The sequence below is a fragment of the Callospermophilus lateralis genome, chromosome 9 (genome assembly GCF_048772815.1).
Source record: "Callospermophilus lateralis isolate mCalLat2 chromosome 9, mCalLat2.hap1, whole genome shotgun sequence".
Classification (NCBI taxonomy): domain Eukaryota; kingdom Metazoa; phylum Chordata; class Mammalia; order Rodentia; family Sciuridae; genus Callospermophilus; species Callospermophilus lateralis.
This window is the reverse complement of record NC_135313.1, coordinates 93,763,184-93,784,431: the sequence shown is the minus strand read 5'-3', so window position 1 is coordinate 93,784,431 and position 21,248 is coordinate 93,763,184. Positions and strand designations below refer to the sequence as shown.

General features: G+C 43.5%; 1 non-coding gene across 1 annotated transcript; it reads right to left on the bottom strand.

The window, feature by feature from the left end:
* Positions 1 to 20,331: 20,331 nt before the first annotated feature.
* Positions 20,332 to 20,404, bottom strand: Trnaa-ugc (transfer RNA alanine (anticodon UGC)). The gene has a single exon. It is a non-coding gene; the product is annotated as a tRNA-Ala (tRNA).
* Between the last annotated feature and the right edge of the window lie 844 nt (positions 20,405 to 21,248).

Genomic DNA, 21,248 nt, shown 5'->3' with positions numbered 1-21,248 from the left:
GCTGCTGTGCCTGAGCTTTTAGGTCCTCTGCCCGTGCACAGTGCAAGACGTCAGGTGATTTTCACCAGCTCGCCTGAGTACTGAGGGTTTACATGACTTGGAATCTCCTGGGACAAATGACTTCTCAAGAGGAATGCTGATCTTCTAACCTTCTTGATAGAGTGGCAGACACAGGGTTTAATTGAGTCGTGTGGGACTAACAACCTCGGCAGTTGAATTAAAATACCAAACCCGGCACTCCTTGCCTGGAGTGGCATCAGCTGCCCCCCCCCCCCCCCCCCCCCGCCCCAGGTGGTTTGCTCTGTGAGCAATTTGCATATATCCCAGACATGGGCTGGAGGAGGGAGGTAATGTGGAATGAAGGTGGAGGCCCCGTGTGGAGATCCCATTTCTAGATCTAAAGGTGATCCTCTGGACCCACACATTCAGACAGCGCAGGCGCCGACCGACCGAAGTCCAGTGTTGTGGGTGTGTTTTTCCCCTCTGACTTTAAGAACGGAACACAAGGAATTTCCAGGACCTGCGGGCAGACAGGTCTTTCTTCTCTGTACAAGGAAGAAGAGGAAGAAGTCTTTTTGACTCAGAATGGTAGGCACTGCAGAGTGGGGAAAGAAATGGGTGCTTCTGATAGAAACCGCAACTTCTGATTGACAGAAACCACAACTTCTCGCTGGGGCACAGCCTTAACTCCCTGCCCAAGATCTCACTCCCATCCCAGGAAGGGTGAGCGCTTTGGTGGCCAGGGGCCCTTGGTAGCGAATGGATGTTGGTGTTCCCCAGAGTTCACATGTTGAAACCTTCTCCTGACAAGATGGTGTTGGGAGGTGGAGCCCTCGGGAGGGGATTGGCACAGACGGCAGATGGTCCCTGAGACCTCCCTCACCTCTTTCTCCATTTCAGTTGGAAGGTATCATCTGTGAGCCTGTAAACAGACTCTCATCAGAAACTGGGTCAGCCAGTCCTTGATCTTGAATTTCCAGCCTCCAAAACGCTACCAAAATTAAGTTTCTTAGAGTGTACACACAAGCCACCCAGTGCATGGTATTTTGTAGTAGCCAAGACAGGAAGCAAGTTAGAAGCAATGCAGACTCCAGGGTTCTCTTTTACACCGACAAACTGGGGCCTCTGGGTGAGGGGATGGGACATTTTCTCACCTTGTCGAAGAAGGTCCCAGGTGAACTTTGGAGTCACCAGCTCAGCACAGCCTGCAGAGTGACGTTTGGGATTACCCATCAAAAATGAAAAGAAGAAAGGTAGAGAGAGGGGAGGGGAGAGATGGAGAGCATGAAAGGAAGGAAAGAAGAAACACAGAGATTCTCCAAAGAATAATATTTATTTGGGAAAAGCAGAACATGGTAACAGGAATATGTGTGCCTTAGTGAACTATGGTTTATTCAAAGACCTTGAGCAAGGGGAAGTTTTCACAAACAAAAAACGAGGATTGCGTCGGACATTTGGAGGCTAATCCTTGGCTGCAGTGATTAATCACCAGAGTGGCGTCAGTCTGAGGTTGAACCGGCCCTTGACGGAGGTCCCTCGAGAAGTACTTTTTTGGTGTAAGTTTGCAAGCTTGTCTGTGCAAGCCTGCGGTTCTGGCAGCCATTTGTGATCGTTGCTATCAGACTATCGCGTGTGCCTAAGAAGCCTTCCTTCGTAACTTCTGGCGGATTTACTTTTGTTGTTGTTGTTGTAGGGTTGACACAGGCAGCTCCATTTTGATGCTGATAAACGTTCACATTTCTTTTTCGGGATCTCTAGCCAGGGCAGGGGAATGCCCAGCAGACTGACTTTGGAGACATTGATGTTAGTGATGACATTCTCACGTCCACCCCTTCAGATGGTGATCTTGCCCACCAAGAGTGAGGCTAACGTTCACTGAGCACTTACTATGTGCAAGGATGCTCCTGAGTTGGGAACCATCGTGGTCTTCACAGAGGATGGTCTCTAGGCCCAGAGGAACTTAAGTAATTTGAGATGCCAGGGCTGGAGAGGGGCAAAGCAATAAACCCAGTTTGCTGACTTTGGACCCAGCTCTTTTGCTGACCCTCCATCACCTCTGAAAACCAGGATGCTGTGGAACATTTCAGGCTGTCCTGCTCCTGGCAGAGTGTCCCTGGACCGCGGTTCCGCTCTTCTAACCCTGGTTCCTACTTCAGGGTCGGGAAAGGCTGGAGTGGCTCCTAGTGGCTGCCCCTCATGCACGAGCTCTACCTCCCTTAATGTCTGGTCTTGTGGCCCTTCAGGGGACCAAGTTGTCATTCAGGTAAAGCTTGAGGGCTTGCCTTGGTCTCCCCTTACAGTTTGGGCTTCCACCTCTGATGAGTACAGACAATCGCCTGCTTCTTCATTTTTAAAAATAAAGGTTCAATTAAATTTTATCAGATACTGTGCTCATTGTAGTGAATTTGGAAAATCCAATGTGTAATGATGCAGAAAATTTGCCCACAGTTCATTCTCCCATTTGCTGCTTACATGCTCTCATTTTTCTTCTCGGTATTTTTAAATGGGCATTCTTGCTTTTCTTAATCGAGCTCATACTTCAGAGATTTGCCTTCTGATTTTGATTCGATATCATACCAAACATGTTTCTCGACACTGTGAAAGCAGATTTGGGGTAAGCAACGTTTTTCATCATTGCATAATAGTCCTCCGATGTTGAAACTGTTATTCTAATACTTCCTACATCTGGGTTATTTTCAGTTTCTTGCCATGACGAGAATGCCTGATGAACATTTTTTTTTGTGCATGTCTTCATCCACATCTCTGTGAAAGTTTGCAGAAGTAATATCAGTGGTTACCATAGAGGCTTTAGATACAGATTGCCAAATTGCTTCTCTGAAAACTTGGGCTAACTCATGTTTCTGCCTTTGTGAGTTAATATTTGACCTCAGAGAGATCAGTTGAAGTCCTCAGTTATTAAATGACCCTCCAAATTAAATTGGGGCTGGAAGAATGCAGGAGAAGCCCATCTCTCTGTGTTGGTGGCCCCTGGGGAATTTCAGTGGTTATTAAGGAAGCACATGATCTGTTCGAATAGGAGGAATAAAACTCCTCTTTGGGCAGATTAGGCAGGTCATATTTGCCTGTAAAGCCTGTTATTTGTAATAGATCTCATTTTTAAAGATCCATTGCCAACATAATGTCACATAATTTTACATGGAAATGGCTTTTAGATTTTAATATGTTTCTGCTCAGTCACTTAGAGGAGTTATTTAAAAAAAAAAAAATCTTTCTTTTGAAATGGTCCAAGTTTTCCATACCCGCCCTCCTGGTGCTCAGGACAGACTCATCAATCCACTCAGCTTCATTTTTTTTTTTTTCCTGCGGGGCCTGAAGACGCCCCAGAAACATTTGCAATGCTTTACCCCAGGAAGTCATTGCCAATTAAAATAAATCCAGTGCAGGAAATTGAATCTCATTTCAACACAACTTAACCCCCAGGCGATTGCCACACCTCCGCCAGGGCACCCGACACCATGCCTTCTGCCCTTTCTCTTCTCTCTTGTGAATGGGCTTCTTGAGAAAAGGTGGTGCTGAGTGTATAATTCTCAGTGGGGTTTAGAAGGCCCTGGGTGATACTCTGGGGGTGTAGTGGTCCATATGGGGCCTTCTAGCTCCCCGCTGTGAATGAGTGCCTCATCTACATGTGTTCTGACCAGGGCTCAAACTGCTTGGAGAGTGTCTAATTTTATATCTCTGGTTACCTATTGCCATGTCCTCATGTTGCCGGGAGTGAGAACCACCCACCCCAATTTTGCTATAGGTTCCTCTAAGGTTGAAATCACTTTCCAAATGTAAACTTAGGGGGCTGGCAGGAGCTGAGGCACATTTGATCTGGAGATGGGTGGCAGGTGACTTTCTGCCCCTCGGGAGATGAAACCATCCCTCCTCCCCCTGCTCCCACCCTCTGTCCTATCAGGGGCCTGCAGCCATTAGTAGCAAAAAGTTAGGCTCCTACCAATGAGGCCTATTGAGGCCCAGTGGAGTCCTCCTGCAAAAGTGTGCAATGTCCTCCTGTCCCTGGTCTTCCCCTAGGTGGACTGTGAGCTCCTTGAGAGTGGGGACCATACCTGATAACTGACTCTTTGTAAAATGCCTAAATGCTAATGATCATTCTGGTTTCCTTGTTCACCAAAGAGTTAGGAGCCCTTCCCATGAGCAGGCACTGTTCCTGGGATTCCTATCTTCAGGAGAGTACACTCTTGGGGGGGGGGGTGGAGAGAAATTAACAATAAATATTGTGTGTTTGGTAATTTATATGGTGTGGTGGAAGGTGATTAAGTGACAAAGTACAACAGCATAAATGGATTGGATGTGCTAACTGTAATTTCGAACGGGGTGACCAGGATGAGCCCTAACAAGCAGGTAACATTTGCGCAAAGGCTTGAAGGGGACGGGGGGGCGGGGGGGGTGTGTGTGTGTCGGGGGTGAGCGTTGGCTATGCAAATGTCTATGGAAAGAACACTCCAGGCAGAGAAAGCAGTAAGTGCAAAGACCCTGGGGTGACAGTGAGGTGGTGTGCAGAGGCTGGGGTGGAATAAGTGTCAGAGGGGAATGGAGCCAGATGCCAGCTGATGCGTCTTTCTGAGGTTGTGCACTTCATCCTGAGTGAGGAAGGAGCCCCACTGGTCTGGAGGGACAGACTGTGGAGACAGGAGAACTCTGCTGTAACCCAGACAGGAGCGGATGGTGACAGGGCACTGTGTGAACTGCAGGGTTGGGTGAGAAGTGGGCCAGATTTTGGATACATTTTGAAGGTAGAGGGCAGTATTTCCAGGATGTGGGCTTTGAGAGAAAGTGAGGAGTCTAAGAGGACTCAGATATTTGAGTGGAACAGTCAGAATCCTGGTGTTGTCCTTAGCAGACATGGCAAAGGTGTGGGAGCAGTAGGTTTAGGACAGAGATCTGGTATGATGCACAGGAGTTGGGCTGATGGAAGGCAGCAGGTGGGCAGGCAGGCTGGGGGCTGGGCTGGTGGACACAGGCCGTCCGTGGACACTGTCTTCTACATTCTCCTTGAAGCAGGGCAGTCACTGCTGAGAGTGAGGATGGGGGAGTTTTGGGAGAGATGAACAGGTGAGTCAAAACCACCTGGGTGTGTGGAAGAGGGCCCATGCTGTGGGGGCTTCAGGCACTCACGTGAAGTCGGTTGCCATGAGTCCCAACGGTGGGTCCTCAGTGTGGTTTGTCTGTCTTTGGCCACGAGGCTTTAGCTATTGCCCAGGTTCAGGCGGACCATGGATGGAGTCAGACTTGATTTTATGTTGCGCTTCGGTGTCCTGCATGGGGCACAGGGAGAGTGGGTCACAGGGGTAAGGGTCTAACCTTGGTCTCTTGCAGTCCAATCCCCACGGAGCAACCAAAGTGATATTTTCAAAATAGTTTTAAGTTCTTTCTTTTCTCAAAAACATCTAAAATCTTCCCATTTTTCTTAGAAACTTATTTAGCATCCTTAGGATAGGCTATAAGCCTGTCATGTTGCAGCTCTCACGCCACACTAGCCACACTGGCCAGGCCGATCCCATGCAGAATCACCCCTCAGAGAGGTGCTTCCTGATCATCTCTCGGAAATAGCCCTGACCACTACCTATCTCTTACCTCTGTTTTACTTTCTTGCACTGTTTTATTTGCTTTGTGGTCTCTTGGTACCAGAATATAAGCTCTTTGGAGGTAAGGACCTCACTGTGTGTTCTGAGGGTTCATCCCAGAGTATGCTTTGAATAAATGAATGAGTTTATAAAAACCTATCTACCTATGAATTTAAGGTGAATAAACTCTAACATCTGAAGGTCAAAGAAGACTTGAAAAGTAAAAAAGCACATTGGAATGGATAGCAAGAGTCTTATAAGAATTTCAGGCTTCCCTCTGTGAATCTACGGGTGCCATGCAATCCCAAGGTCCTCACAAGATGCATCTGAAAGTCCTGCAGTAATTTTAAAGTTCATTTTCAAGTGGGAGGGAGCATGAGAAAACAACCAGAAAATTCCTTTAAAAGAATATGATAAGGAAGAACCAACCTTACTACTTATCAAAAGGTGTTTAAAAGTCACGGTGATGATAGTATGTTCCTGGTGAAACAATAAATAGAAAAAGTGAGTGGAACATAAATAAATAAATGTTGGGTTTGTGTACAACCAGAGAAATGGACAATGGTGCTCCATATATGTACTATGAATCGAAATGCATTCTGCCATCATGTATAACAAATTAGAACAAATAAATAAATAAATCTAAATTTAAAAAAATAAATACATCCACAAATAAGTAAATAAATGTATGTTTGGAAACATACATACAAACATATCTGAAAATTATGGTAAGATCCAGGTAGCATAGTAAACCAATGGGGGAAAAGAAACTTTTTCAATTAATGGATTTAGGACAATTCACTGGCCTCATGGAAAAATAAATAAATAAACCTGGATCCCTCTATGACTTCAATGAAAACAAATTCCACCTGGATCAAACATGTAAGTGCAAAAAATTAACTAAATGAGGTTTCAGAGAAACACAAACCCTTAAAAAAATACCTACATCAAGAAAAGAATTTTTTAGCATGCCACAGAATTTAGATGCTATAAAGTCTCGATCATTTTAACTACAAAATTACTTTTAAAATCCTGTTTCCCGAAAAAATTTAAACATAAAACTAAATTATAATATATTAAAATATGAAGAAATGTGAAAAACCCACACTCTATAACCACAGTACTGATCATGAGTAAAGGGATGGTTTACTTCCCCATAGGGAAAATGATCAAATTGCCAGTAGGAAAACAGACCAACTTACACAGTCAGTTCATAGAAGATGAAATACCATGAGCTAATAAAGATATGAAGCAACTATTCTCTTATTCACTAATCCAAGAAGTTCATAGTAAAGCAAGTAGTGTCAGAACTTTCCATCTGTCAGATTGGGAAAGATGAATGGGTTGGATATATACAACTTTTAGGATGTGGGAGAAAGCACTGGAGTCCTGCTTTTGGGCGGCCACTGGAGCAGCTTTGGTAAAACAGTTCTGATTCACTTACATGAAACATGCACGAAGCCTTAGCCATTCATTTCCTTGGGGCTTATTCTACAGATGTGCTATTAGGAAAAACTCATTTATTAAAATCTTCACTGCAGAATTTTTATAGTAGCCCAGGATTAAAAAGCCCAATTATTCATCGAGACAGGAATTGTTCATCTCAAATCAAACCAAATCAAATCAAATCATAGTATTTCCACACAGTGGAATAATATTTCCACACAGTGGAATACTATAGAGCTATGGGGGAAATGAGTTAGCTTTAAATGTGGTCACATGACCAATCTCCAAGATAAGGAAAGCAAAGGGCAGAGTGTTGGGGCGTGCTCTTGATCTGCAAAACCAGCAGGAATTCACATTGCTTGTGCCTGCACAAGCACCTGCTCAAGGGGCCATCTGGCTATACCCACAAATGTGTGGGTCACAGTTGTCTCTGGGAGTGCCCCAGAGGATGGCGAGTCCGGGGTGGGACTGGCCCAGTTTCACTGTGGCATCCAGGCATCTCTGAGGGTAGAGCAGACATTTCACCCTCCAACAAGATCAGAGGGCTGTAAAGAAGCCAGGGTGCTTCCTGTCCAGTGCCCAGACTATCACACTGCCTCTACTTGAAATGTCTTCTCATTTGCAAAACAACAATCACAACAACAGGTAAGAACAACAAAATTCCCTGAGCTTCCAGTGTTCCAGTGGATTAGAAAGCAGACCTTTGGCTCCACATGCTAAAAATTGGTATAGAGCAAAAGAGTGTTCTAGAAGATGAGCCCAGGCCCAGGTGCAGGCATGTAGATAAGGTTCTTGGATGGAAAGAAAGGGTGCAGAACACAGGGGCAGCTCTGCCACAGATTGTCTTGGCATTGCCTTGGCCCCTGTAATCCCAGCTACTCAGCCTGGGCAGCTCACCAAGACCCTGTCTCAAAGTAAAAGGGGAAAAGAGCCGGGAGTGTAACTTTGGCCTTGAGAACACTCCAGCCTGGGCTGGGCCTGGGCTGGGAGCTCCTCCAAGATTGGAGCTGGGTCTCATTTAATTGAACTAAGTACAGAAGAATGAACCAGCTGGCCAGCCAGGGAGCTTCAGGGTACCAAGCAGGACTCTGAAGTCTCATTCAGAGAGATTTTAGGCTAGGCTGGGAACAGCGAATACCGAAGTTGGTTTTCAGAGGGGCCAACAAGAGGAAAACCTTCCCCGGAATCTGATCCGTTACCCCCGCAGGGCGCACACTGCTCCCACCAAGCCCCTGATATGGCACCGTGTGTTCCTCAGTGGCCCTCACTCAGGAGGCCACTCAGTCATCTGACTTCTTACAGAGATCAGGGTCTAACTCCACTGCTCCGGATATAATTTTCTTCCCTTGTCTATTATGTTTCTGCCAGTGCTGCTGCACACGGGCTTGTGAGAACCTTTTTCAATTAGCTGTGAAAAGAAGAGGGAGGGTTGATTCTTAAGGCACTCATTGGACTCATCACATATGCCCGGGTCCAAAAGCTGCTATGCTGAATGAAGTTGAAGGATTATTGAACTTTGGGAAGGTCACTAGCTAATGCTGCAGAGCTGGGGCGGGGGACTGTCCTCGGGATGTTACGCAGTCCCTGAACATGACCAACACTGGATGCAATTTCTCCGGTGCAATTTCATGAACCAAGAGGTGGGCATGCAGATGGTTCTTTTTCTAGACTGATAATCACCCTCTTGCAAAGGTCTGTGCCCGATTCCCACAGCTTGGGGCTTTAGATCTTCACGTTTCCTAAGAGAGAGAGAGTGATTAAAACTGTTTCACTGAATTTAGTTTAAGAATGGCACCTGGTTCTTTTGAGCTTGTCATGTTACTGCCCCCAAAGAGCAAAGCAGAGGATTTCCATGGTGGCCCGATGCTCAGCTGTTGAAAAGAATTATATCTAGAACGTGGGACATCTCTTTATGCTGGTATGTGGTAAAATTTTGTGGGTAAATACAGCAATCCAATTTAGATAGTGGCTTAGATCCTCCAGGAATGAAGGTTTGGGTTACCTAGGCAGGTAAAAAAAAATGGTGACCAGCCAAGGTGCTGTTAGGGGCAGAGGAAACATGGCATGGATAGTGGTCAAGGGTGGTCCTGAAGGCCCGAGAGGACTGGAACAGCTATGTGCAAATTCTTTGCTTTATTATGTATCCATTTGTATGTATTTGCCCATTCATATCTTATCTCTGTGCATTGATTGCTAATGTAAAATATCAGTTACAGGTTGTCAAGTAGGATCGTAACTCAGGGGAGATGGGGAGAACCTTCCTCAGAGATGGATGCATGAATTGCCTTTGTGACTTCCCTTTTTGAAGAGAGTGAGTTCATTTCCACTCCATGAGAGATGATGGCATCTTGTAGGCACCAGCATGCTCCCGCTGCTCTTATTGTTTGGAGGCTCAGCACAGGTGTAGAGATGCTGAGCTGGCAAACAGGTGGACCATGTTTATCTGTTGCTGACTCAGTATCAACCCCCCCCGCACTGCCTTCTCTGCATTGCTGCAGATGGGGAACTGGACCAACTCTTCCTAGAAGCCCCTTCCTCACAGTCATCAGCTAATGAGCAGCACTTGCATTTGGAAGGTGAAGAGAAAGGGATCTGGTACTCAGGGGTGGCAGTTGATGGCAGCTTTTGAGAGGTACCTGCTGTGAGCTGGTGAGATGATTTCTGGTGGCTTCCTTGACCCTTGCTCCCCAGCCTTCCAACAGTCATGAAAGCCTCATATTTAAAGCATTTCCATTTACACCTGGTTTGGTCTCTATGAGCTTCTGCTTTTATTTTTCCAGGCTCCGCCATATGCACCCCATTGGGCAGCTGTTGCAGGACGCTGGGCCCCATGCACCCATAGTGTGCACACCAGATGAGGACATAGTTACTGGAGATTTCTAAAAGACTGGACGTAGGTCCTCTCATCTGGTCACTCTGTAGAATGAGGTCCTCAAGGCAGTGTGAGGCTCCATGGTCTGGACATGTGAACAGCTGGACCTTTACGGGGTCCCTGCTGTCACGGTCTATGTGCCTAGTTAAATGGATTCACAGTGGATATTGTCTTTTGTGGGAGTTGATGATTCTACCATGAAGTCATTCTTGACAGCACCAGACAAAATTAGAGCCAGGAAGTAATGGAGGGGGAGGGCTCAAGCCTGCCTGTGCAAACCAAGCACTTTCTCAAGGACCTATGAAGTCCCACCAGAGAAGACTACGTATACACCCCGTGCTTTACATGCCTCGCAAGTATGCACAGATTTCGGTGGCAGAGTTTACCTTTGACATTCTTTAAGACTTCAACAATTTAGACAAGCTGTTCTGTTCAGGATGCTTGCCCAGCAACAGCACCTCCACCCATGAGCTGATGCTGTCCTTGGCCTCAAGTCTCCAAGACCAATGAACTTTGTATCCATGTGGCTTATGTAAGTTTCTCCCCTGTTGCCTGGAAAAGCTTCCCATGGCCTCCAGTCCCCTTGCAGTGTCTGTCGTTCCTAAATAAACAGCACTGTTCTCTGAAGAGTCTCTTTAATTGCTATTTAGATTGGCATTGTCTTTCTCTAAACTGTTCTTACGAAATTAATCAGTAGCTTAAAATGTTTCTACTCACAATCTGTAGATTGGCGATAATGCCCAGTAAGAAAAGCAGAAACCAAGAGGAGGAATAGGGACTTGTCCTCCCGACAGGGACTTTGCCTGTGTTCACATTATGATGTGAAAAATTTTTAAATATACAATTTTTAAATAGATTTAAAACTTAAAAAATGCCAATGCTTTAAATCATCATTCACGTAATGTTTATCTCACCATTCAAAATTATATTCTCAGAGTACGTTATAGTGTTCAGTGTAGTTTTAGAGAAGCCCATGATTATCTCTTATAAAGAAACAAAGGTGTGTATCTGTGGGTGCCGTCACTAGTCCAGAGTGGCTCTAAGATGAGTGTGACGTGGAGATAGGAAGAAGCTATAAAATCTATACCCATTGTATTTTCTAACTGGCGATGTTCTACCCAATTCTTTCTGAAGATCGATTCCATATGCAGACATGTTACTGAATTTTCTTATTCTTCAAATAGTTTTTCAATTAATTCTCCTGGTTCTTCCAGGCATTGAAATAATAGTAATTTTTCTTTTTTTCTTCCAAGTTTTGATATCAGGCCACCAGGCTTGGATTGAATCTTCAATCACCAAAGTGTAAAATATGAATGCTTCTTTAGAACTTAGAAAAGAAAAAAAACTTCTAAGAAATTCTGTAGCACCGGCATAAAGTTCACACCAAAACTTGACAAAGAGACTAGAAGAATAAAACTCATATCAATCAATGCAAAAACTTGAAATAGAGTGCCAGCTAATCGAGTCTGTAAACAAACTTCAAATGCGATGCAACCAGAGGGACTCATTCCAAGATGCAAGGAAGCTTTGCTATTAGCAAATAATTAATATTTTAAAAGATAATTGGGAGATAATTTCCATATTAAAAGGTCATTAAAAAAAAAAAAACCAACCACCCATGATTAGCTCCATTAAGGCCAACTTGGTACTTGATAAAAGTGTATAAGTACAGCTCAAACAAGAATGGATGAATACTATCCTTATTTTGTCAAGAGAAACAAACCCAAAGAACAAACCAGGTTCCTATGGAATAGAAACACTGAGGGTGAGTCATTAAAGGTAGAAATAAGGCAAAGACGATTATTTTCATTATCGTTACTAGACGTTAGTGCTGAGAGGACTAGTCAATAGGCCCAGAAAATACAAAGAAATAAGATAAAAAAAATGGGACAGAAGGTAACAAAATTATTATTATTTTCAGGCCACTTAATTGTGTACCTGAAAAAAAAGCAGGAGATTGTAGTGAAAATTTATTAGAAAAATCGGGGAATTCAGTAAAGCATTTGGTTATGAAATTAATGCATAAAAGTATTTTCCTCTGGCAATTCATCTGCTATTTTTTTTCTATATTCCACATATTTTGTTTTCCAGAATTCAAATCTGGTAACTTATGTTTTTTTCTGGTAAGTCATCCCTTTCTTTTGGGTTTCATATGCATTGGCATGGATTTGAGCAAAATATGCTTTTATGATGTGTTATAAGTGTTCTGTTTTAATTGGATGAGCGTGCTGTGGATTCCTGGTATGCGCCTCTTCAGTCTGTGTCAGCCGGCTCTGGCCAGGTTCCAGGCATTGTGTCCTTTCTTAGCACTTTGAGTCCTGGGGTCGGGGTGGCTCTTATCTGGTGCAATGTCAGTGCCTCAACTTCCCTCGGGGCTCCCTTAACCCCATATATGTTGCCATAGATAGGTGGACTGGGATGGGAGGGCCAGTGTTTGTAAATACCCCAAGGCCATTAAAAGGTGGAGACATTCTATATGCTGGGCATAGTCAGAGACCTATTTATTCATTTTGTTACATAGACCCCACTCTTAATCTTTTGCCATTGTTGTGGTTTCAATGATGGATTGGCCATAAGCAGAGAGGCAAGTTAACTCTCTTTGCTGCTGTTGTTTCTGATTTCTCTTTGTATTTTCGGGAGTTTTTCCTTTTAGAATTTGTTGCAGCATTATTTGGCCCATAAATTTTCCTGACAGTTGGCACTTTATTGTATATTATCCTCTTTATCATTATAAAGTGCCCTTTCTTCTCTCCTTAATGCATTTCCTGAGGATTCTCTTGACTGATCTGAGAACCCGCCTGGCTGTTTGGGGTCTGCCCTTGCCTGGAACTTCTGGGACCATCCACTGACTTCCATTTGCTTTCAGGTTCCCAGTTACTTTGTTTTAGATGTATCTTGTTGTTTTCAGCAAGTAAAGTTTTCAAACGTATTATTATTATTATTATTTTGGTGGTAGTGGGGATTGAACAGAGGGTTGCTCTACCATTGAGATATCCCTCCACCCCTTTTAATATTTTATTTTGAGACAGGGTCTTGTTAAGTTGCCCAGCTGGCCTAGAACTTGTGATCCTCAACCTCCCCAGTAGTTGAGATTACAGGTGTGTGCCACTGTGCCCTGCCCTGCTCAAATGTGGTCTTTCAAATTTTGTGTTTTTTTTTTTTTTTGTGTGTGTGTGTGTGAGGTACCAGGATGGATCCTAGGGGTGTTAACCACTCAGCCACATCCAGCCCCTTTTTTAATTTTTAATTTTGAGACAGGGTCTCACTAAGTTGCTCAGGGCCTTGCTAAGTTGCTGAGGCTGGCTTTGAACTTGAGATCCTCCTGCCTTAGCCTCCTGAGCTGCTGGGATTATAGGCATGTGCCACTGTGCCTGGCTAAAATTTTGTTATACTTATTGGTATATCTGTTAGGTTCTTCATTCTGTTACCTTTTCTATGTTACATTACTAAGGGTTTCCTCCTCAACTGAGGTAGGAAATTAATGAAATTAATTATGAAATTAATACACAAAAGTATTTTCCTCTGGCAAATTGCGTATATTTAAGGTGTTTAAATGGATGGTTTGGTAAATGTATATATTGTGAAATAGTCACTAAGATTACCCCATACAGCATACAGTTACCTTTTTGTTTTTGTTTTTGCATCTGAATACACTTAATATTACCCTCTTAGCAAATCAAGTAGGCAGTACAATGCTGTTAACTGTAGCCATATTATTGTACATTAGATCTCCAGAACTTATTTGTCTTGCATAACTGAAACTTTGTACCCTTAGACCAACATTTCCTCTACACTTTCCCCCAGTTCTTGGCACCCCCCATTCTACTCTTTCTAATTTAATACTACATATAAATGAGATCACATAACACTTATCTTTCCTGTGCCTTATTTTACTTAATATAACATCCTTCAGATTCACCTATGCTGTTGCAAATGGCAGAATTTCCTTTTTAAAGTCTCAACAATATTCCACTGTATATATAAATTCCATTTTTCTTTAACTGTTCATCCATCCATGGACACTTAGTTTGATTCCATGTCTTTTATAAAGAATACTGCACTAAACATGGCGGTGTAGATATCTCCTTGAGATACTGATTTTATTTCCTTTGAAATATATACCCAATAGTGAGATTGCTGGATCACATGGTAGTTCTATTTTTAATTTTTTGAATCACTTCCATACTGTTTTCCATAATGTCTGTATCAATTTACACTCCCATCAACAGAGTCCAAGTGTTCCCTTTTTCCACATTCCTGCCAGCACTTATCTTTTGTTTTGATAATAGCCAATGATTTGAGTGCTTGCATGTTTGAGATTGCTTATTGCTCAGCTTGGCTTAAGGTGAATTTTGGGGGTCACAGTTTGTTTCCTGTGAATTTTGAATACATACATCTGTGATTTACTGGAATCTACTTCAATCCTTTTCTCCCCCCTCAGTTCTGGGGATTGAACTCAGGAGCGCTTTATCACAGAGCTACATCTTAGCTCATTTTATAGCTCATTTTATTTTATTTTGAGACAGAGTCTTGCAAAGTTGCTGAGTCTGGTCTGGAACTTGTGATCCTTTGGACTTATCCTCCGAAATTGGTGGCATTATAAGTAAGTGCCATGGCTTCCTTCTTAATCGTGTTTAAGTCAACCAATCCTCTATCATGTAGTGAGCCCTTCCACATTCTCCACAATCATTATCTTCTATGATCTTTATGATAATTTTGAAGTGTACATATGACTGTTTTTTCTCAAAAAAAATTTTTTTCCCAGTGCTGAGAATTGAATCTAGGACCTTGTGAATGGTAGGCAAGTGCCCTATCAGTAAGCTACACCCTTGCCCTTTTCCAGCATTTTTATTAAATAAACATTTTTCATATGCAAAAATGATTGCAGGATTTTATAATGAGCTCCCGTGCATTATAAGCCACTACCGACATTTCTACTTACTTCTTGTTGTCTTCTCCATTCCTTACTTTCCATCCATTGGTCCCTCTTATTCTGATGCATTTCAAAGTTGCAGACATTAGTATTCTTCCCCCCAAATACTTTAGAAGAACCATCTGCTTTTGAGTTCTTCTTCCATTGCCTTTCTTGTTCATATAAGATTTTCCTTAACAGGAAACACTCTTGGGGGAATTTTCTACTGTTTCTTATCCCTCTCCTCCACCCAAGCAAGAGTAGATTATTCATCTTTTAGTTGCCTCACAAATTTAAAAATGGTGTCTATTTACTTTTGCCTTCTCATATTTTCCATACCTGCTATAATGTTTCTTTGCATTTTAACGTATGTGTCTCAACCAAGACTTCCAATTTGTTTTAATATGGCATAAAACTTTCCCTGAGCTTCACTCTGCTTCTTCAATGTGATTCTTCGTCTCTTCAGAGTCCTAGTTGGAGGGCTGGTCACGTGTTGTTCTCATGCTGTCCCGAAGGGAACACTTTACTCTCTCATATTCTCTTCTTCCACCCTCTTCCCACCATGCCATGGCTCAGGTGGTGTCTTCCAGAACCGTCTCTGGCTGTGGATCTGGGGAAGGAACTCTGCAGCCTGAGTGGAACCCTGACCATGCACCTCCTTTCTCTGCTCTCAGCTCCCCTTCTACTCTCTTTTATTTCCACCATTACTTTCTGAAATTGATGCTGGGGCTATCTTATAAAAAAGTGAAAACATGTTTTCTTTGCTTAGTGGCCATTAGGTGTGACACAAGCCATTGTGATTGCTCTAGGAAGTGAGTGAGGCACTGGGATGGTGGAGGAGGCTCAGCTGTTCATCCTGCCTGTCCCAGGATGTCTCTGGACTCTTCAGATGGATGGGACATCCACCAATTCCCTTTTGTCTGAAAAGAGAAGGATTAAGAGCCTGTCACAGAGTTCCAGAAGCAAGGCACAGGTGCCAATCATGCTACCTCTACTCTCTGTCCCCAGGGGAAAGTGTTTGCACCCAATCCACTCAGGACACTGTTGTGGTGTGATGAGCCATGTGATGTTCACAATGGGACCTGCCAGAGAAAGAAATGAACAAAGAGCACTGCCCATCCTAGGCTCAGGAAGGAACCTCTCACCAAAGAAGAAATTGGCATAAGAAAAAAGGCGAAGAAGCATTGAGAAAAGTCACAGTACATGACCCTGAAATTCACAGGAAACAATTCAAGTATGCATATATCATAGTGAATCCCATTATTATGTAGAACTATGAGGTACCAATTTTTTAAAAAGTAGCTATTCCTTTAAGACAATGTGTATTGGGTTACCTTGTGATACTGGTTTGTAATATAAAAAATGTTTTGCAAAAAAGAAAATCCCTGGGGCTGATGGACTTAGAAGCATGCCCAACTGACCTGGCTAGGGGAGTTTCCATTAATATGACCAAGGGACACCAGCAATAGAGCTGTAGAATGATAAGAGGGCCAAGGGGTGGAGCAAAGCAGGCTGTCAGTGGGAGGAGAGAAGCTCAGCTCAGCCCTTGGAGGTCAGTCAGGTCAGCCCTACTGAAGCTGATCAACAAAAATGATACCCCAGAGACTCTGCTGCTAGACTGTCTCCCCAGGGAAATCCTCCTTGAGAAGAGGAAGGTCTGAGCAAAGCAATTTGCTGGGAAATTGTTAATAGCAGTGAAAGATCAGAAGGCTCACCTAGAAAGAATTAGATCAATAAATTATGGTATATTCCTGTGCACACGATTAAAATAAATGAACTAGATTTATATGAATCAACTCCGAAGAAACCTTAGAGCTACAATTGAGTGAAGAAAGCATGTTTCAGAATTGCAAATTCAGGGTGACTTTGGGTAAATAGTAAAACAAAGTATCGCTGTATTATCTTCTTGGATGCATATCTATATTCTTCTCAGTATGGGTAGAAAAAGAGACCAACTTCAGGGCAGGGTCTACTTGTCAGACTTCAGGGTGGGGTCCATTTGTATGAAGATGGAACTGGGGTGCAGAGTAGACATCAGTTGTTGTTGTATTTTATTATTTTTAAAAATATTTTTTGTACATGTAGATAGATACAATACATTTTATTTATTTATCTTTATGTGGTGCTGAGGATTGAACCCAGGGCCTCACATGTGCTAGGCAAGCACTCTACTACTGAGCTACAACCCCAGCCCATGTTTTATTATTTTATTTCTTTGAAATTCTTCTATACACTTATAGAATTAACATCTGCCAGTTTTGGGTGGTGGGTACATACATAATTATAAGTCTTTTATAATTTTTTTTATATTTGTGAAATATTTTATTATACTCTCAATAATAAAAAAGCTCTTGAGACTCCAACATGGTAGCAGGAGGTAGAAACACCAAGAGATGGAGCAGCCGAGTTGGCCTTGGGTAGCTGGGCCCTGCATGGCCTCTGTTGCAGGATTCTGAGCTTGTGACTCCAGGCCTGTGGACATTATGTTTCAGATCCCCTGACCTGGCCTGGCCTGACAGCTGTCCAGATCACCTTGAGCAGAATGAGCATAGGTAGTGAAGTGTCTTCTGACCCTGACTGTCCCCTGAGCAGGGATGGTGCACTTACACCTGTCTGCAGGGGCCCATCTGGGACCTGGCTTAGAGAGGTCATCTACATATGCTACTGAATGAGTGAGCAGTGAACTGCAGGGGCTCAGACCCCTCCCCAGATACTTACTTCCCCCACTGTACCCAAGCCAGGCTTGACTAGTAAGGGGATGTTTATCAGTCCAAGGAGGGGCTGACTGAGGGGAGGTGTTTGCTTGACAGCCCTTCTGCTTTTTCCCATGCCCAAGCCTTCATAAGACCCCTCAAAAGGGAGCAGTTAGGACAATAAATCCTCATCTCTCTGCCTGCCTCAGGGACGTGGGATCAAAGCTTCAAATGTCTGCCCTGGGTTTAGATTTTTGAAAGAAGGATAATAGCAGAAAGAACAACAGCACCACAACCCTGAAATTTTGTATGCCAATGTTTGCAGTCACAAGGGACCTCAGGTGTCCAGTTCACTAACTTTAGCAGCCAGTGAGGGATAAAGAACTGTCCCTCTTAGCCAAGTATGGTGGCACATGCCTGTAATCCTAGCGGCTCTGGAGGCTGAGGCAGGAGGATTGCAAGTTCAAATCCAGTCTCAGCGATTTAGCAAGGCCATAAGTGACTCAGTGAGACCCTGTCTCTAAATAAAATATTAAAAAAGGACTGGTGGTGTTGCTCAGTGGTTAAGCCCCTCTGGTGCCATCCCAGGTGCCATAAATAAATAAATTAATAAAGTCCCTCTGTAGAAGGAGATAGGAGTGTCTTTACTGTAAAGCTCCCAGGCAGGGTGTGGAAGGCGATTTGGACTCGCCAGCTCTGAGCAGCTGGGAGGATGGGACAAGGGTGGGGGAAAGCCACATCTTTGGGTTCTGTTTGTATTTATAAGTTCTGATTTTTCAAATAAATAGCTGAAGGTCTTATTCACTCATGAATTCATTAAGTAGGTAGGAACCAATGTTGAGAGCCACAACCAAGTCAAGATGGCGCCTGGCATTTTGCCAGAAGGAGTGGTTGAGAAGTAACGCCAGCGAGCCATTAAGATGATGATAATTAAGTTAAGCTGTGTATCATTATTAAGATAATGACTGATTGCTGTAACTGGATGATGCTAAATTGAAACAAGCTGTGTATTCAGTTGTGTATATAAACCTCTGCTGTCCGGCAATAAGGCAGCCGGCTCCTGCTACCTTGGGTGCCCGCTACTTTTGAGTTCTCGGGGAGTTCCTGATGAGTTCCCGTTGGTTCTTGCGGAGTTTCCATGGAGTTCTGGAGAGTTCCCGTTGGGTTCTGGCAATTAAGTAGTTCCTGTTTGAACCTACAAGTGGCTCGTGACCTCCTGGTTATTTGTGCCCAGCCAGACTACGGCAAACCAACGTGTGCTTTGTGCCAGGTCCTGTGTGAGCACTGGGTGGGGAGCAGGGGAGGGTCCCAGGCTCAGTAGGTGTGAGTTCTCCTTGGTGCAGCCACATTTGAGCTTGGAGTGGAAGGCAAGTTAGAGGCAGGTTGCATTGGAAGGAGGGATCCAGGAGGAGGGACAGTGTGTGTGAAGGCCTGGAGAGTGGCAGAGCATAGTGGGTGCAGGGGCCTGGAAGCTGTGGGATGGTGGACATGTGTGTGAGTGTGTGTGCATGTGATTGTGTGCTTGCACATGTGCTTGTGTGTTTATTTCTGTGTGTTTGAGTCTGTGCACTTGCATATGTGTGAGTGTGCAGGTGCACACTTGTGCATGTGTTTATGGGGTACTTGCTTGTGTGAGCACATACATGCATGGACATATAGGTATGCTTATGTGTATGCACATAGATAGTATGTGCAAGTGTATGCACATACATGAGTGTGTATTTCATATGCAAGTATGTATCCATGTTTGTGCATGTGTGTGTGTGTGTGTGTGTGTATGAATGTGTGCAAAGAGGAGATGAGAGTGAAAAAGTGAGAAGGGAGTGAAGCTTTAAGGACTTTGGTGTCCCTGGTTGGGCTTGTCTCCTATCTATGGAGCAGTCAGTAAGGGAATGGGAGGGTTGGGTGGGACAGCCTGAGCTGTCTGTGGTCTGGTGCAGGAGGCTGATGGTGGGAAACATGAACTCTGGAAGTGTCAGGGCCCTATGTTTTCCTTTGCTGTAGGTAGGTGGTTGTGGTTGCATCAGGCAGGGGTCATGGGTGGGAGTGGCTGGCACATTGGGAAATTCCCAAGTCACCACTGTATCTTCTCGTGCTGATGGCCATAGGATCAGTTCCTCCTTGTGACTGTGGCAGCTGGACAAGGGCAGAGGTGGGAGGTGAAGTGAAGGGGCTAGACTAGTTCTGAGTCACCTAACTTTGAAAATGGCTTATTTATTTGCTGGTGGTCATGTGTCCATCATAGGGGATGACAGCTTCGGGAGGGAGCTGGCCCAGCAGGCAAGAGTCATCACTAAGTCAATGAGCCAGGTCTCTTGTAGGTAGCTATGGAGAGGGCTGCTCACTTCTTTATTTTTAGTGAGGCTCTGCTTTGATGAGGATCAGTTCTGAAGGCATAGTATGGACTGAATTGATGCCCGATGGGAGAAAAAAAAAAGCAAGCTGAGAAATTTACACATGCTTGTAAATTCAAATGCATTATTCCAGGAACAAGTAACTTTAGTAAGGGAAGAGATTCCAAGCTTTTGTTGGGGGTCTTGGAATGCATCCCTTTGTAGATAAGGGGGTATTACTGTAGACATAAAGAATAGTAGGTAGGTGGCATAAACATAGACTGGAATAGGATTGGGAATGGATATTAAAATCCTTTAATCACAAAAGTTTGCATTTCCTGAATTTCAAATAAAGCATTAGATTTTGAGGATAGAAACATACTGGACCTAAGTGGCAATAACCAAGTTAGCTTTATGTATATTTTTTTTTAAATTTATTTTTTAGTTATAGTTGGACACAATACCTTTATTTCACTTATTTATTTTTATGTGGTGCTGAGAATCGAACCCAGGGCCTCGTGCGTGCAAGGCAAGCGCTCTACCGCTGAGCCACAACCCCAGCCCGTATCTATAATTTTAATGTCAGTACATGGCTTTGTTGATTTTTTTCTTATATCTTGTCTTTGGGCACACAGTATGATTTTATCACCATTTTCTGGAAAATACTTTGAGGTGGCATGTGGAACACTAAACTATCAACCAGACTCAGCCTCAGTTTCCAGACCTAAGAACTGACCTTGAACAAGTCTTTTCATTGCTCTGAGCCCCAGGTTTCCTGTGGGTAAAATGAGGGGGCTGTGTTAGTTCATGGCTGATGTACAACCCAGTTCTATAACATTACAAGAGACACAAGCAAGAAGCACCCAGATGTACACACAGTGGTACCTGCCTTCACTTTGCCACAGAACACAATAGTCCCTTCTTCTCCAAAGTTTCACGTTTCTGTGATCCTGAAATATTAAATTGAATATTCTGGAAATGAGCAACTGTTTTGAGTATTGTAATGAAATATCACATTGTTCCCACTCTGGCCTGTCCAAGACATGAGTCATTTCCTTGTTCATGGCATCCATGCTATATAATACCTAATTTACAAATTAAACTTTATCACAGGTACATATGAATAGAAAAAACACAATACATAGGGTTAAGTACTATCTGCAATTTCAAGCTTTCTTTGGGGGTCTTGGAATGCATTCCTGTACAGATAAGGGAGGATTATATAGACATAAAGAATAAACATAAACATAGACTGGAATAGGGATTGGGACTGGATATTAAAATCCTTTAATCACAAAAGTTTGCACCTCCTGAATTTCTATTTTTTTAAAAGAGAATTTTCTGTCAAATACCAATATTACTCACTTCTTAATTTTCTGCTATGCCTGGCTTCACTAATATGCT